This window comes from Xyrauchen texanus, chromosome 9, assembly GCF_025860055.1.
Source record: "Xyrauchen texanus isolate HMW12.3.18 chromosome 9, RBS_HiC_50CHRs, whole genome shotgun sequence".
NCBI classification, from domain to species: Eukaryota; Metazoa; Chordata; class Actinopteri; order Cypriniformes; family Catostomidae; genus Xyrauchen; species Xyrauchen texanus.
In genome coordinates, this window is record NC_068284.1 from 1,362,919 (window position 1) to 1,377,950 (window position 15,032).

The 15,032-nt window shown below is 41.9% G+C and overlaps 2 non-coding genes across 2 annotated transcripts; both read left to right on the forward strand.

The window, feature by feature from the left end:
- The first annotated feature begins 2,718 nt into the window (after window positions 1-2,718).
- trnan-guu (transfer RNA asparagine (anticodon GUU)) lies at window positions 2,719-2,797 on the forward strand. Its single transcript has one exon. It is a non-coding gene; the product is annotated as a tRNA-Asn (tRNA).
- A 7,325-nt stretch (window positions 2,798-10,122) lies between these two features.
- Window positions 10,123-10,193, forward strand: trnan-guu (transfer RNA asparagine (anticodon GUU)). Its single transcript has one exon. It is a non-coding gene; the product is annotated as a tRNA-Asn (tRNA).
- Window positions 10,194-15,032: the final 4,839 nt, after the last annotated feature.

A 15,032-nucleotide genomic window follows, 5' to 3' on the forward strand; every position in this document is an offset into this window, starting at 1 on the left:
GAAGTGAAGTCCTGTGGTCATTCATACTGTGTCCAGGTGTGTGTGCCATTCAGATTGAGTGGATTGGCACACACTGCAGAAGGATGATTGAGGGAGAAGTAGACATTGTCCTTTAGCACTCTTGAACCAAGTTTGTTTGGGTGGCGGCCATCCTGTCGAAACAGTTGCCTCTGACTCCAGAAAAGATTGAAGTTGTCAATGAAGTTCACTCCTTTTATATTGCAGGTTTTTTGTAGCTATGTATTAAGCCCAAGCAACAGTGAAAACCTGTTTGTTCCTCTTGCTGGAAGTGGTCCACTGATGAATGTTTGAACTTTCAGTCTTTTAAGTGTTTCAAAAAGTTCATTGAAATCCTTCTAAGGAGTTCTGACTGCTCTTTATGAATATCATTCTTCCCCACATGAATGATGAGTCGATTTGCAGTCTTATGTTTCATCAGAATGTTCTGAAGTTCCCTGTTGTTGCTTGTGGAAGGCAGCATGTAGTTGTATCCCTGCTGCTAATGTTTCTGATTATGGAGTCACCCATTATCAGAGTCCTGGGCCCGGCTGCACTCTGAGCTGAATGCCGCTGTCTGCTCGACCTTGAGCGCCAGTTGACATCAGTGTTAGCTACTGGCTGATTCAGTCTGTGTTCGATCACATTCATCACGTTTGGGGATTCCTCATTCATTAATACTTCAAATCTGTTCTCAAGATGTATAGGCGGTAGTAGGAAACCAGTGTTTGCAATCCTTGTCAGAGCCGTATCTGGGGTAGAGGATGCTACTGCGGCAATATGAGATGCTCGTGACAATCTGATGTCTCGAGTGCCTTTTGGTCTCGCTCCCTGTTTTTGCCATCGATTTGTAAGTCGATCGGCTTGTTTCTCTACACTCAGTATGGCCTGTCGAGGAGCACTAGATTCATGGGACTCACCGGCTGTATGCTAAGGGCGTCCATGACGAAGCTCTGTTGTGTGTTCCGTCTGGTATGGTGGTCCTGTAAATAACTTTGTTTCAAGAACTGCAATCCTTTGTAAAAGTCTGTGGCAGTTAGTGCAGCAAGTAGATTCCAGAAGAGGCATTTTCTCTTATCCTTTTGAAAGTAGGCAGTTGTGTTTTCCCTTCCCTGGAATAAACTTTCAGTGGGAGGCTTTTTGTAGTCCAAGCTTTTGAGCACTGTGCTGATTTGTTTAAGTTAAAATTAGTTCAGATTAGTTGATAAAAGGAGATAAAATATGAAAATATAAAAGCGATAGAGCAAAGCGCGGAGCAGTAAGCAAGAGCGTCCGAACAGAACCTGTGCAGGAAGCTTGTATCATCACACAGTGTACAGAAGTGTGCAAAGACAAATGACTGAAAAACAAATAAAAGAAACACTCTGCACAGCCCTCTTCTTAAACCGAACCTTTCTTTGGAAGATCCTATTGTCAGACACCTGTGAATTGGGAGGATTCATTTCAGGCATGTACTTTGAAGATATACCAAAAAATGGCATATATGCCGAGAGAGAAACAGTGGTAGAGCATGAGACTTTTAATCACAGTGTCATGGGGTTTGAGCTCCACGTTGGGTTTAACGTTTAGCTATCGCCACAGGTATGTGGTACTAGTGCAAATGTATCCTCCCTGCCATGCAAACACTCACTGACTAGAGAGAACGGCAACATTTCTGGGAACTTGTCCAGAAATTCAGAACAGGTAACAGGTCTCCAGCTATCTGCTTCCAAAGTACTATCTCTAAAAATAAGTGCAGTGCTGCTGTTAATGTGTTTAACAATCCCCACTAACCAATCTGCCTCCTTTCAAACCCATCAAGTATGACACACATGCCATTGACTGCCACAGCGTAATCTTGAAGGTGGTACCTCATGTGTCTCTGTGGCGCTACCCACAACAGGATCGTCTGTGCAACCGCATCCAATCAGGGCACGTTATTTCCAATTTTATGAGCCAATGACAATCTCCGGCTTCATCTTTGTGGGGACTGCTGAGCCAATGACGATCTCCGGCTTCATCTTTGTGGGGACTGCTGAGCAAATAGCGATCTCTGGCTTCATCTTTGTGGGGACTTCTGAGCAAATGGCGATCTCCGGCTTCATCTTTGTGAGGACTGCTGAGCCAATAGCGATCTTCGGCTTCATCTTTGTGAGGAGTGCTGCGACCAATCACGATTCGCGGTTTCATCATTGAACAGTGCGGAGGCGGGACTTGTTTTATTCTCGTATAATTGTTTGAATATTAGCCGCGCTATTTAGATAATATAATATAATTTCCAGTTAAATATCATCATCAAACAACCCATAAATGAACCTGGGTGATGAGTGATTTACTTATTTCACTACCAGCATTTTTAACAGTAATCATATATAAAGAAATGCTTTAGCTTGCATTTAATTGAACAGAATCATTATCAAACTAAACAGATGTCAAACAATTATCTTATCATCTATATCTATGTAGAATATCAGTTGTAATTTCAAAGTTTCATTTATGTCGGAGGTGGGACTCGAACCAATGTCCTTCTTGTCTGTCATTTCAATACAAAGCCGTTTTTTTCAGTGATATATGACTGATATATAAGAAAATTAATAACAGATAGATGAAAAATGAATAAAAGTTGCAGGGGGGGCTTTTGATCTTTTCTTCTCTTTCTTTCTCTCGTTTTTTCTTTCTTTTCTCTTCTCCCCCCTCCTTCCTCTTCTTTTTCCCTTTCCCCCCCCCCAAACAGGCTATTGTTCCCCAGCTTTGGCGCAATCGGTTAGCGCGTTCGGCTGTTAACCGAAAGGTTGGTGGTTCAAGCCCACCCAGGGATGAAAAGAGCTTTTAATTGCCACAAAAGGCATAGCCTGAGCACATGGACCTCACATTATAGCAGGTTGAGCAGCGAAAGCAACAAAGTGGAAGAAAATCTCATGTTAATGCTTTTGCATTTTTTATACCAATGTTCTGACATTTTGGTTGACCATTTACAGGACTGACTTGTCAAATCCTCAAATGTTTCATTACACAGTGTACAGAAGTGTGGAAAGACAAATGCCAGAGAAACAAATAAAAGTAAATCTTAGCCTGGTCCTAGTCTTAAACCCAACATTTCTTTGGAAGTTCCATTGTAAAATGGGATGTTTCATTTCAAGCATGTACTTTGAGTATTTGCAAATAAATTACATCACACAGAAGCAGAAAATGTAGGCCCGGCTAGCTCAGTCAGTAGAGCATGAGACTCTTAATCTCAGGGTCACTAACCAATCTGCCTCCTTTCAAACCCATCAAGTATGACACACATGCCATTGACTGCCACAGCGTAATCTTGAAGGTGGTACCTCATGTGTCTCTGTGGCGCTACCCGCAACAGGATCGTCTGTGCAACCGCATCCAATCAGGGCACGTTATTTCCAATTTTCTGAGCCAATGGCGATCTCCGGCTTCATCTTTGTGAGGAGAGCTGCGACCAATCACGATCTCCGGCTTCATCTTTGTGAGGGGTGCTGCGACCATTATAATTGGTCCTATAATTAATTATAGGACTATAGCACAAACAGTAATAATTAGTTTTCAGTCCATGGGCTACACTGTTTTATGTTCTTAATAATTTAATGTAATCAGTATGTTTAACAATAAATACTAAACAAGTTTCAAATGTTCTAGACATGTCTAAGCCAAAGTCACACAAAGCCATGGGGGATGATGAGTGGATGTCCTGTCTTCGGCGGTTTGCCAGCACAGGGGTTTGGCCCTCTGATGCTGGCAACAGACCTGCCCCCCGTCAGAAGAAATGGTTTGACCACTTTCAGAAGGTATGTATTGACAAAATGTAATAAGAAAACATGCATAAAGCCATGTAACATAACCTAGAGGTCTTTTTTTGTTACAGATAGATAAATGTCCAATGCAGGTCCGTGGCCAGGCAGCGCTTTTTGGTGCACCTCAGAAATGCATTTGTGGATTCCATCCTCCTAAGGTATACATTTCAGACATTCAGGTAATTATCTGCTTCATGTGATGTAAATTTGCTGTGGGATGCTGCAATAGTGGTTAACATTTTTATTTCTATTTATAAAGCTTCAAACTAGACGCATACTCAGATTATGAAGGATAGATTTTATTTATGACCTCATAATACATATAAATACAGCAAGGAACAAAAATGATTGAAATGGACATATTTATTTTTTATAATATCAGAAATAACAGGCCAAGTTATTACTGATATTATATTTATTGAAATATATATAAATGGCCATGAATGTTACATTTTGCAATGTCTTTTCTTACTTTAGATGTGCACAAGTATTTTCATGGACTTGGTATGGATCAATAGACATTTTTAATTCGTATCACTTTTTGGATATTTTTGTATTCACTACCATCACTTTCTCTGCTGATGGTCATAAAGATGTCAGATGCACATAAAAAGTCACGTGACTGAAACCGATATAAACAAAGCATGTTTTTCGCACTCTTGTTTATTCATTTACCAGCCCACGAGTGCTTCAACTGCCTCCAGTCCTGCCCCTGTACCGGTCTCTACCTCCGTCCAGGCCTCTGTCCAGGCCTCTACCTCTACCCCGATCATAAGACGGCCTGCAATTAATGTATCAATGGTAACATTATTTTAATTTGAGTAGGTTACCTACCCCTGCAGTCCTTTAGTGGTTGGCAGGGTGATTATTTGTGTATTGGTCCCTTTGGCATCAGCAGAGATGTGTAATTCATCACAGTTTGGGGATTTCTATCTTCAATAGGTTCATGAATATTTATATCTTCAACTTTCCAACATATGTATGATTTTACATGAATGCCAATCTGTTCTGTTATCCCTCACTGTTAGTTTACAAAGCCACGGTTTGGAGTGTCACTTAGTACTGCTGCCAAACCCAACCTAAATGTACCAAGGCGGGTTCAGGTAATTTAAAAAGACCTTAACATGTTTTATCATCATCATCATTATGTTTATGTTAATATTGTACAATATGTGTCCTTACAGCCTGGTAGTCACAATCCTTCTCCTGAAGCCAGCCCCGCTCTTACGGCCTCTGTGAGTGCCCGACTATCTGTAAGTACCTGTGTGTGTAGTATAAATGCAAACTTGAGAAATAAAAATGCAATGGTTTATTACATCTCTAATCTTTCATTGCATTAGAATCAGGAGCATGTTGCCTCTTCTGTGCCTGGCCCTACTCTTACACATGCACCCAGCCCTGCTCATGCACCCAGCCCTGCTCCCGCACATGCACCCAACCCTGCTCCCGCACATGCACCCAGCCCTGTTCCTGCACCTGAGCCAGATCAATTTTGGCTGCCCACTGAAATGAGGAAGACAATCCCCTCACAGGATCAGAGGTGGATTTCGTCTGTGCTCTTTCATGAGGCCAGACTTCAGCCAGACTTGAAGCTCTGGTATGAGCCACCAGTCCCTTCCCTCATCTACCACCAGGCTCCATCACCAGACCGCTTTTTCAACCACAGGCTTTTGGTATGGATGCCCTACCACTTGTGGAAGTTTAGAGTGTTCTGTCCTGCATGTGGGAAGCAGCTCACTGGCTACGGCATCCACAAGAGGGCACGGAAGGTCCTGGACATCGACAGATATTATCTTATGGTAACAGAGACTCTCAGGTGTACTGTTTGTTGCCTGAATTACCTGTCTACCAGCCAGACTGTCCTGGACCAGATCGACTTGCCCCATAGGAGACTGTTCCGTCTGATCTTGACCCAGAAGTGAGTTATCAATCTACACACACCATACAGAATTTTGAAATCAGTTTATAATCATGATAGTTATAACACCTGTCATTAATATGGCATGGTTAATCATCTCATTTCACAAGTGTATATGCAGAAATGTGTAATATAAAGTAAATTCATAATATAATGAAAGTGTTTTTTATTTAGCATGGAATAATAATTGAAGCAAATCTCCTATTGTACTCAAAGGTATGCATGTGACATTCGTGTCATACGCATGCTGAGGGAGAGGACGCTGGGCAACAGCCCCACCAGGCTAGTAAAGCAGCTGAGGGAGAACCATGGGGAGGAGTGGCTTGATCACTTGGCACACTATATGGAGGAATGTGTGGCTTTTATCAACCACCCTGGCCTCTTACCTGTTGTGTGCCAGAAGCCTCAAGAGCCCATCGACGTCCCGACCAGCAAGTGGCTCCTGTCGGTTTACGGGAGGGACATTATCAGCCGTATAGACCACATCAAGGCCAGCATTACCTCCACATTTGGGACCATTTTAAAAATGGACTCAACAAAGCAGGTAGTTCGTTGACATTATAACTGGCCTTTAAACTTTTGTAAAAAAAGTTTTCTTGTTCTAAAATATTTTTGAATCATTTGTGCTATGCATTATTCTTATTTTTCATGTATATTGCTTTTGATTTCAGATCACAAGAAAGCTGGCGGGCACAGCCAGGGGGACAGCACAGTGGCTGACGTCTCTTGGAAATGAGACGGGGCAAATACTTATCAGTGTCTGGTCTAGACGCCATGGTCTCCGGCCTGACCAACAGGTACAGCCAGGCGGGTGTGGCTCCACCAGTGCTGCTGTACGTGGATTCTGGCTGCTGCGTAGAGAAGGGGCAGAGCAAGCTACAGGCCAGGTTTGGAGACTGGCCTGACCTCGTTATCAGACTGGACATCTGGCACTTCATGCGTCGGCTGGCAGTGGGGTGCACCACCGATGCCCATCCTCTCTACCCAGCTTTCATGGCAAGGCTCTCTGCATGCATATTTGAGTGGGACCCACGTGATGTTGCATTGTTGCGCCAAGCAAAGAGAGAGCACCTGCAGGAGGAAGGGGTGCCTGTCATCACCGATGACCTGGTGAACCAGCGCATTACCAAAAAGGAGCTGGCTCTCTATTGTCGGCGGCGGACCCGTGGAGTAGAGTCCACGACCCGCCACATTGACAAGCTTCTGCAGGAGCTGAAGGGGGAGAAGGGGAGAGATCTGATGGGTTTTCCTCTGCTGGACACAGAGAGGATAGAGCACATCTGGCGTGTGCAGGTGAAGCATGTGAAGTGTATCCAGGATGTGCCAGGTGTGTCTCTCTACACTGAGACAGGGACCACCACCACCAAGGGAGGGATAGTTCTCACCAAGTACAGGTGTGCTAGAGGCTCAACCTCCCTTGAGTCTTTCCACTGCCACCTGAACAGGTTCATTCCAGGTTTGTGGCTTATTCTTATTGCAGTATAGTATGCAATAGAATATAATATCACTTCATGAAATATTCTTATCCCAATTTCATGTTTTCCATTTTTCACTTCTTTACAGGAACCAGTGCTAACACACTGAATTTTCAGTTGTATCTCCTGGAAGGCCTGAACAGGTGGAACCAGGACAGGGCAGCAGCATCCCTTGCCACCAAACCCTCCTCTCTTCTTACCTATGCAGGCAAGGTAGTGCAGTCCATCAATACTAACAGCCTGAAGGTTTTTGGTGAGAAGCTTGTGCCCACCTTCCAACCTCCTGCACAGTACACTGGTAAGACTCTCACAGTCCATTGTAGTGATGTCAAAAGTATATATGGGACAAAAATTCTAACCTGTGTGCATTAGGTCTTGCAGTGTGCATGCAGCTAATAAAGCAGACACTCTTTATTGTGTCATTCATAATAATCAAACAAACAGCAATATTGACAAGGTAAAGACGAAATTGTTTACTGCTCATGGCTTGGTAATTTTAGTAGCTTTAATAAACATCAACAGTTATATATTGTGAAACTAGGTGTCTTATAATGTGTTTCTTTGTTCATTGTATTACTGACTGCTGTTTACTTGTTTTTTTAAAGCAATATTTGCAAAGGCTCAGTGACCTTGTTTTCATTTATTTATTTGCATTAATATTTAACTTTTTAAATAGTTCAAATGATTGTGTTCATTAGCAAATTAATTTTGTTTTTCTGTAGTATTGAAATTGGTTTCGAGAATCGTGAAATTTTACTGGTACTGGTACCGACTACTCAAATTTTGGTATTGTGACAATATTAGTACATTATACAGCACAAGGTTTTGTACAGAAATGGGTTTCCTGATAATGAAAGGGCTATTTGTTTACTAATCTGCATTCTGTTTTTATTTTAGGAGAGCTAATTGGAGTGGACTATCTACTTAGTCAGACAGGGCAACCATTTCAGGCAATGGATGCTGACTCTGAGAACACAGACCAGCTGCTGGAGGAAGTAAATGTAGAAGAGCAGGATGAGGGATTTGAGGAAGAATTGAATGAGGACCCTACACAGCAGTGCTGCTGCATTTAACAATCCCCATTAACCAATAGGTCTCTTCACGTCTCCTTTCAAACCCTTTTCACATATGAGGCACAACATGCTGTTGATTGCCACATCATAACCCAGAAGGTGACTATTCACCTGTCTCTTTGGTGCAATTAAGTAGTGCATTTGGCTATTAACCGATAGTCTGCTGTTTCAAGCCTACCCAGGATGAAGATAGATTTTAAATGCCACAAAAGGCATAGCCTGAGCATTGGGACAACCCCTTATTGCAGGTGGAGTAGTGAAACAAGCAAAGTGGAATAAAATCTCATTCCAAAGCATTTGCATTTCTTTACACATACCAATGTTCTGACATTTTGGTTGACTAATTACAGGACTGACTTGTCAAATCCTCAAATGTTTCATCACACAGTGTACAGAAGTGTGCAAAGACAAATGACTGAAAAACAAATAAAAGAAACACTCTGCACAGCCCTCTTCTTAAACCGAACCTTTCTTTGGAAGATCCTATTGTCAGACACCTGTGAATTGGGAGGATTAATTTCAGGCATGTACTTTGAAGATATACCAAAAAATGGCATATATGCCGAGAGAGAAATGGTGGTAGAGCATGAGACTTTTAATCACAGTGTCATGGGGCTTGAGCTCCACGTTGGGTTTAACGTTTAGCTATCACCACAGGTATGTGGTACTAGTGCAAATGTATCCTCCCTGCCATGCAAACACTCACTGACTAGAGAGAACGGCAACATTTCTGGGAACTTGTCCAGAAATTCAGAACAGGTAACAGGTCTCCAGCTATCTGCTTCCAAAGTACTATCTCTAAAAATAAGCGCAGTGCTGCTGTTAATGTGTTTAACAATCCCCACTAAACAATCTGCCTCCTTTCAAACCCATCAAGTATGACACACATGCCATTGACTGCCACAGCGTAATCTTGAAGGTGGTACCTCATGTGTCTCTGTGGCGCTACCCGCAACAGGATCGTCTGTGTAACCGCATCCAATCAGGGCACGTTATTTCCAATTTTATGAGCCAATGACGATCTCCAGCTTCATCTTTGTGGGGACTGCTGAGCCAATAGCGATCTCCGGCTTCATCTTTGTGAGGACTGCTGAGCCAATAGCGATCTCCGGCTTCATCTTTGTGAGGACTGCTGAGCCAATAGCAATCTCCGGCTTCATCTTTGTGGGGACTGCTGAGCCAATAGCGATCTCCGGCTTCATCTTTGTGGAGACTTCTGAGCCAATGGCGATCTCCGGCTTCATCTTTGTGAGGACTGCTGAGCCAATAGCAATCTCCGGCTTCATCTTTGTGAGGAGTGCTGCGACCAATCACGATTCGCGGTTTCATCATTGAACAGTGCAGAGGCGGGACTCGTTTTATTCTCGTATAATTGTTTGAATATTAGCCGCGCTATTTAGATAATATAATATAATTTCCAGTTAAATATCATCATCAAACCACCCATAAATGAACCTGGGTGATGAGTGATTTACTTATTTCACTACCAGCATTTTTAACAGTAATCATATATAAAGAAATGCTTTAGCTTGCATTTAACTTAACAGAATCATTATCAAACTAAACAGATGTCAAACAATGAACTTATCACCAATATCTATGTAGAATATCAGTTGTAATTTCAAAGTTTCATTTATGTCGGAGGTTGGACTCGAACCAATGTCCTTCTTGTCTGTCATTTCAATACAAAGCCGTTTTTTTCAGTGATATATGACTGATAAGAAAATTAATAAGAGATAGATGAAAAATGAATAAAAGTTGCAGGGGGGGCTTTTGATCTTTTCTTCTCTTTCTTTCTCTCATTTTTTCTTTCTTTTCTCTTCTCCCCCCTCCTTCCTCTTCTTCCCCCCCCCCAAACAGACTATTGTTCCCCAGCTTTGGCGTAATCGGTTAGCGCATTCGGCTGTTAACCGAAAGGTTGGTGGTTCAAGCCCACCCAGGGACGAAAAGAGCTTTTAATTGACACAAAAGGCATAGCCTGACCACACGGACCTCACATTATAGCAGGTGGAGCAGCGAAAGCAACAAAGTGGGAGAAAATCTCATGTTAATGCTTTTGCATTTTTTATACTGTGAAGGACTGAATTGTGGAGTTAGACCGTTAAACAGTTTTTCACCATTGCTATTTTCCGGATTTTTTGGGCGGGGCTAAAACGGGGGCTCAATGACGCACTGGAGCCCCTGAGCTCCTGGACACGCCCCTACTTGACGCACTGGAGCCCCTGAGGCTGGCCGCTCCCTAACAATATAAATAGAGCACATTCGCATCAGTTTGGCGCTCAATCGCGAGTTACTGTCAGTACTATTATTAGTTACTACAGCCTACAGTTTGCTAGTTAGCTATGCCTTCGGCACAGAAATGCGTACTACCTGGATGCGATCATGTACGAAACAGATCGGTGTCCTTATTTAAATTTCCTAAAAACGATCACATCAAGAAGAGGTGGATTAATTTTGTGAAGAGCCACCTTGATGGAGAGCTGAGGATCACCACCAAAACCCGCCTCTGTAGTGATCATTTTACAAGGGATAGTTTTATAAACTTTCGTCGGAGACAACTGGGATTCACTGATAATCCGCTGTTACTGGTGAATGGGGCCGAACCGACTATCTCCCGCCTTGGCCCTCATCCTCCCATCGCGCCGACAACTGGAGCCATCATCGGCAGTGCGTGCCCACCAATGACGGTAAGCTGCCTTGTGTGCTTATGTTACAATTATAGTAGGTAGTCCACAGTAACTACTAAATTCTGCAACCCTCTAACGTGATTTTGTTTGTTTATTTATATGATCAATATGATTCCTTAGCCAAGTAATTTAAACTATTATCTGTTCACAAAGCAGTCCCTTCCGACCACAAAAGAGACCGAGTCTTTTATGCATAAAGTCACTCGAGAAGTTGGATGTCAGACAGATCACTTTGTGGGGAAAAGGACTGTGGCCACACAACTGTCTAAAAGAACACTAGCCAACATAAAGAGTACAGGTAAGTTACCGTATGTTAAGAGGTCAAGTGCCTAATTTGTCTTTTTGAAATCTGCACGTGTTTTGTCTTGCTTGTTTTCACATTCAATAGATTTTAAACCATTTCATCGATAAAAGAGGAAAAGGATAATTTAATTCCGTTCTCGCGGCTCGCGCGCTTTGTTTGCTCACTGCCGCACACACACAGAGAGAGATGCGCGTTTCAGAGAGCGCGCGAACTCCGAATTGAATATATTTACATTTTTGTACCTGAAATAACTTACTTTATTTTTAACTTCGATAGACTATATTGTATTTATCTATGCTTGTAATTAATGTATTTGTTTATTTTTTTACTGATTACTTGCTTTAATAATGTTTTAACTTCATTAGTTTTGTGATTTGTTGGACCACTATCTCACACCAATGAACACAAACAGTACGATTATCGTTAAAATGTTTACTTCCAGTAACATTCTGATGAATGTCATGCGTCCTTGTATGAAATCTTGCAAGTACAGAAATGTTTTTTTAAAAATTTGTTCTTTTTACATAGCTCCAATCTCTCTTACAAAATACAAATATAAACTATACATAACTCTTATTACTATCCTTATATTTTTCAGGTTCTCAAGCTACTGTGGCCACAAAGAGTGTTGCTGTTGGAAACACCACAGCCATGCTTCTTCCGCTTTGCTCTTCAACTCCACTTAAGTGGAAAGCAGTATCACCTGATAGACCACCAAAGCGCTCTCTCTTGGAGTTTCCCTCTTTTCAGGAATCTGTAAACAGTTTCAAAATGGCAGATCCTGATGACTCCTCTTACCTCCCCAGCATGTCTGAATTGGTTGACACCACCAGTGAACAGTAAGTTAACTTTTTCTTGTAGATCTTTGTTAGTTGAACATAATATGAACATAATATGAACAATCTCTTCCTCAACATAATTTTAATCTATGCTGATGTGATTGTCGTGTAATTTTACTATGCAGTTGAGAAATTAGAAATAATACAATTTGTAACAAGTCTTTTTTTTTTTGTGGTTTCCTTTGTCAATAGAGCACCAACCAAGCCACCACAGGACATGGTGAAATACTTGGTATATGAGGAGTGCCTGCTTGAGCTTTTTAAAATCTGCCCCACCTGCTCAAGAGTCTGCAAGGTGATCACATTTGTAAAAGGAACATTCCTTTCTGTGACCCAGAAGGGCCTCCACCAGAGTTGTTCATTCACCAGAGAGTGGAAGAGTCAACCACTTCTGGGCAGCTCTCCAGCAGGGAATCTGCACCTATCAGCCGCCATCTACTACACTGGCTCTTCTTTCATCCAGACTAACAAGGTTTGTAAAAAAAATAGTGACCTTTATTTTTAAAAAGTTTATAAGGCCAGTGCACTGCACAGCGCTACAGTGGGATGTAGAACATGCTATTTCTGATTTTACTTTACAGGTGCTCAATGCAATGCATGTGAGAACCTTCAGCAGAATGGCACACCGAAATCATGTGCACAACTACATTCTGCCTTCTGTGCTACATAAGTGGAGATCGCACCAGAGCGACCTGCTTGAGGGACTAAAACAGAGAGAAACTGTGTCTCTCGGTGGTGATATGAGAGCTGACAGTCCAGGCCATTGTGCAAAATATGGCTCATACTCCATGATGGATCTCAGCACAAACAAAATTGTTGATATCCAGCTTGTACAGGTAAATAGATTATAAAAACTAAGTAGGCAGTATTTGCCAGGGAAACTCTAGGGACGTTTTGAGAAATTAATTAAATTTCAGACTTTAGAAATCTGTATTTAAAGAAATGTTATGTCTATGATCCACAGAGCAATGAAGTGGGAAGCAGTGTCCGTATGGAAAAGGAAGGGCTTATCCGGAGCCTGGAATGTCTTGAAAAATCTGGTGTCAAAGTAGCTTCCCTTGTGACAGACCGACACACCCAGGTTCAAAAGTTTGTCTGGGAACAGAAACCAGACATTGACCACTTTTATGATGTATGGCATTTATGTAAAGGTAGGATAATTTTGAAAATGTAGTTTGATTATTTGTAGCACAGCTAATCCTGTGCAACACCCACTGTAGAACAAATGTATTCCATCTTTTTAAACTGTTCTCAGCACTCACCAAGAAGGTGGATGCCATGTCCAAGGAGAAAGACTGCAACAAGGTCAAATTGTGGCAGAAGAGCATAAAAAAAAATCACCTCTACTGGTCAGCATCCGGTTCATCAAATGGAGAGGAAACCGTGGCAAAATGGACATCTCTTCTCAACCACGTCCAGAATGTGCATGTCCATGAAAATCCACTCTTCCCCAAGTGCCTCCACCCTCCTTCCACTGACAAAAACAAATGGCTGAAGCCCGGTACGCCACTATTCAATAGAAATTATGCTAATCCTGTAGTATACTCTCAGCTGTTATGCACTCATCTTTTATGTATTGGTTATTCTCTGTCCTCTTCTAGCAACAAAGGCCATCCACAAGCTGGAGAAGGTGCTAATGAACAAGCGTGTTCTTGGTGATGTGAAAAAGCTGAGCCCTCTCTATCAAACATCTGCCTTGGAGGGTTTCCACAGTGTGATTCTGCGGTTCGCACCAAAAAACGTGGTCTTCTCATACTTGGGGATGCTTTGCAGGTAAATTGTATAGTAATCATGTTGTCAATATTGTAAAGTAACATGTACTTTTAATGGCATCATTATGTTGGAGTAATCCCATACAAATCCTAATTTCAGACTTTACCTGGCTGCATTGCATTTCAACGAAAATGCTGGCCGTACTCAAGCGAGGACTGCAGCAGGAGAACTGCAGTTCAAAGTTAAATTTCCCAAGGCCAAGAGAGGGGAACATGTGGTGTCCATGGTGAAGACCAAATATTCTACTGGTAAGTTAATTCTCAATTGTCTTTTGATATCTCCATACTATCAAATACATGTTACTTTGTTAACAGTTTGTCAACAGTTGATACCATATGAATGACTCAAACTGTATGCTATGTGCTCTCACCTGTGTTTTAGAATATGTGACTGAACTGACGGACATCCTCTTTAACGAGGTCATCCAGGACCCTGCACCCTTTGTGGCTGATATGAAAACAGTGGCTGTTCCTGGATTCCTGTGTTCACAGTATGAACGTCCTGGGAAATCCGACGCAATTGCTAGCCATGTGTCCAGGTTCAGCTGTCCAGGTTGTGAGGGAACAGCTCTAACAACACCCATCTAAGTCCACAATCCCTTTCTGTTTTCTGCCAACATATAAGTTACCATTTCCACAGTACTATTCTTGCCCTTACTCAATTTCTGTTATTCGGGTAATATATACAGTACATTAGATCTGTCACAAAAATTACATTATCGACTTGTTGCACAATGTATATAGACATGATAGTCCAGATTTGACAGTAAGTTGTGACGCATATAAACATGTAATTACTCAAACTGGTTGATAGTTAAAATGAAATTTATTGAAAGTGTATTGAATAATTGTGTACATAGCACATTTCCAAAACAAGTACAATATACAGATTTTCTGCATTTAATGGGAGGCCTAAAGCCTGTGTACTCCCCATCTTCATCCGGGTACTCCTGGTGAATACGGTGCACAACACAAGACGGTATGACAACCCTGTTGTGCTTTCCCAAGTATCCCCAGCACCAGGAAACAAAACATCTGTAGGCCAGATAGCGAGCACGACTGTAATGACAAAATAAAAACAAAATGTCATGTCACATAATAATATTATATTTACATAGGTTTGTATTGGGTCAGTGGTCTTCTGTCTAATAATTGCAATAAAAACTGACATTGTGAAGTTAT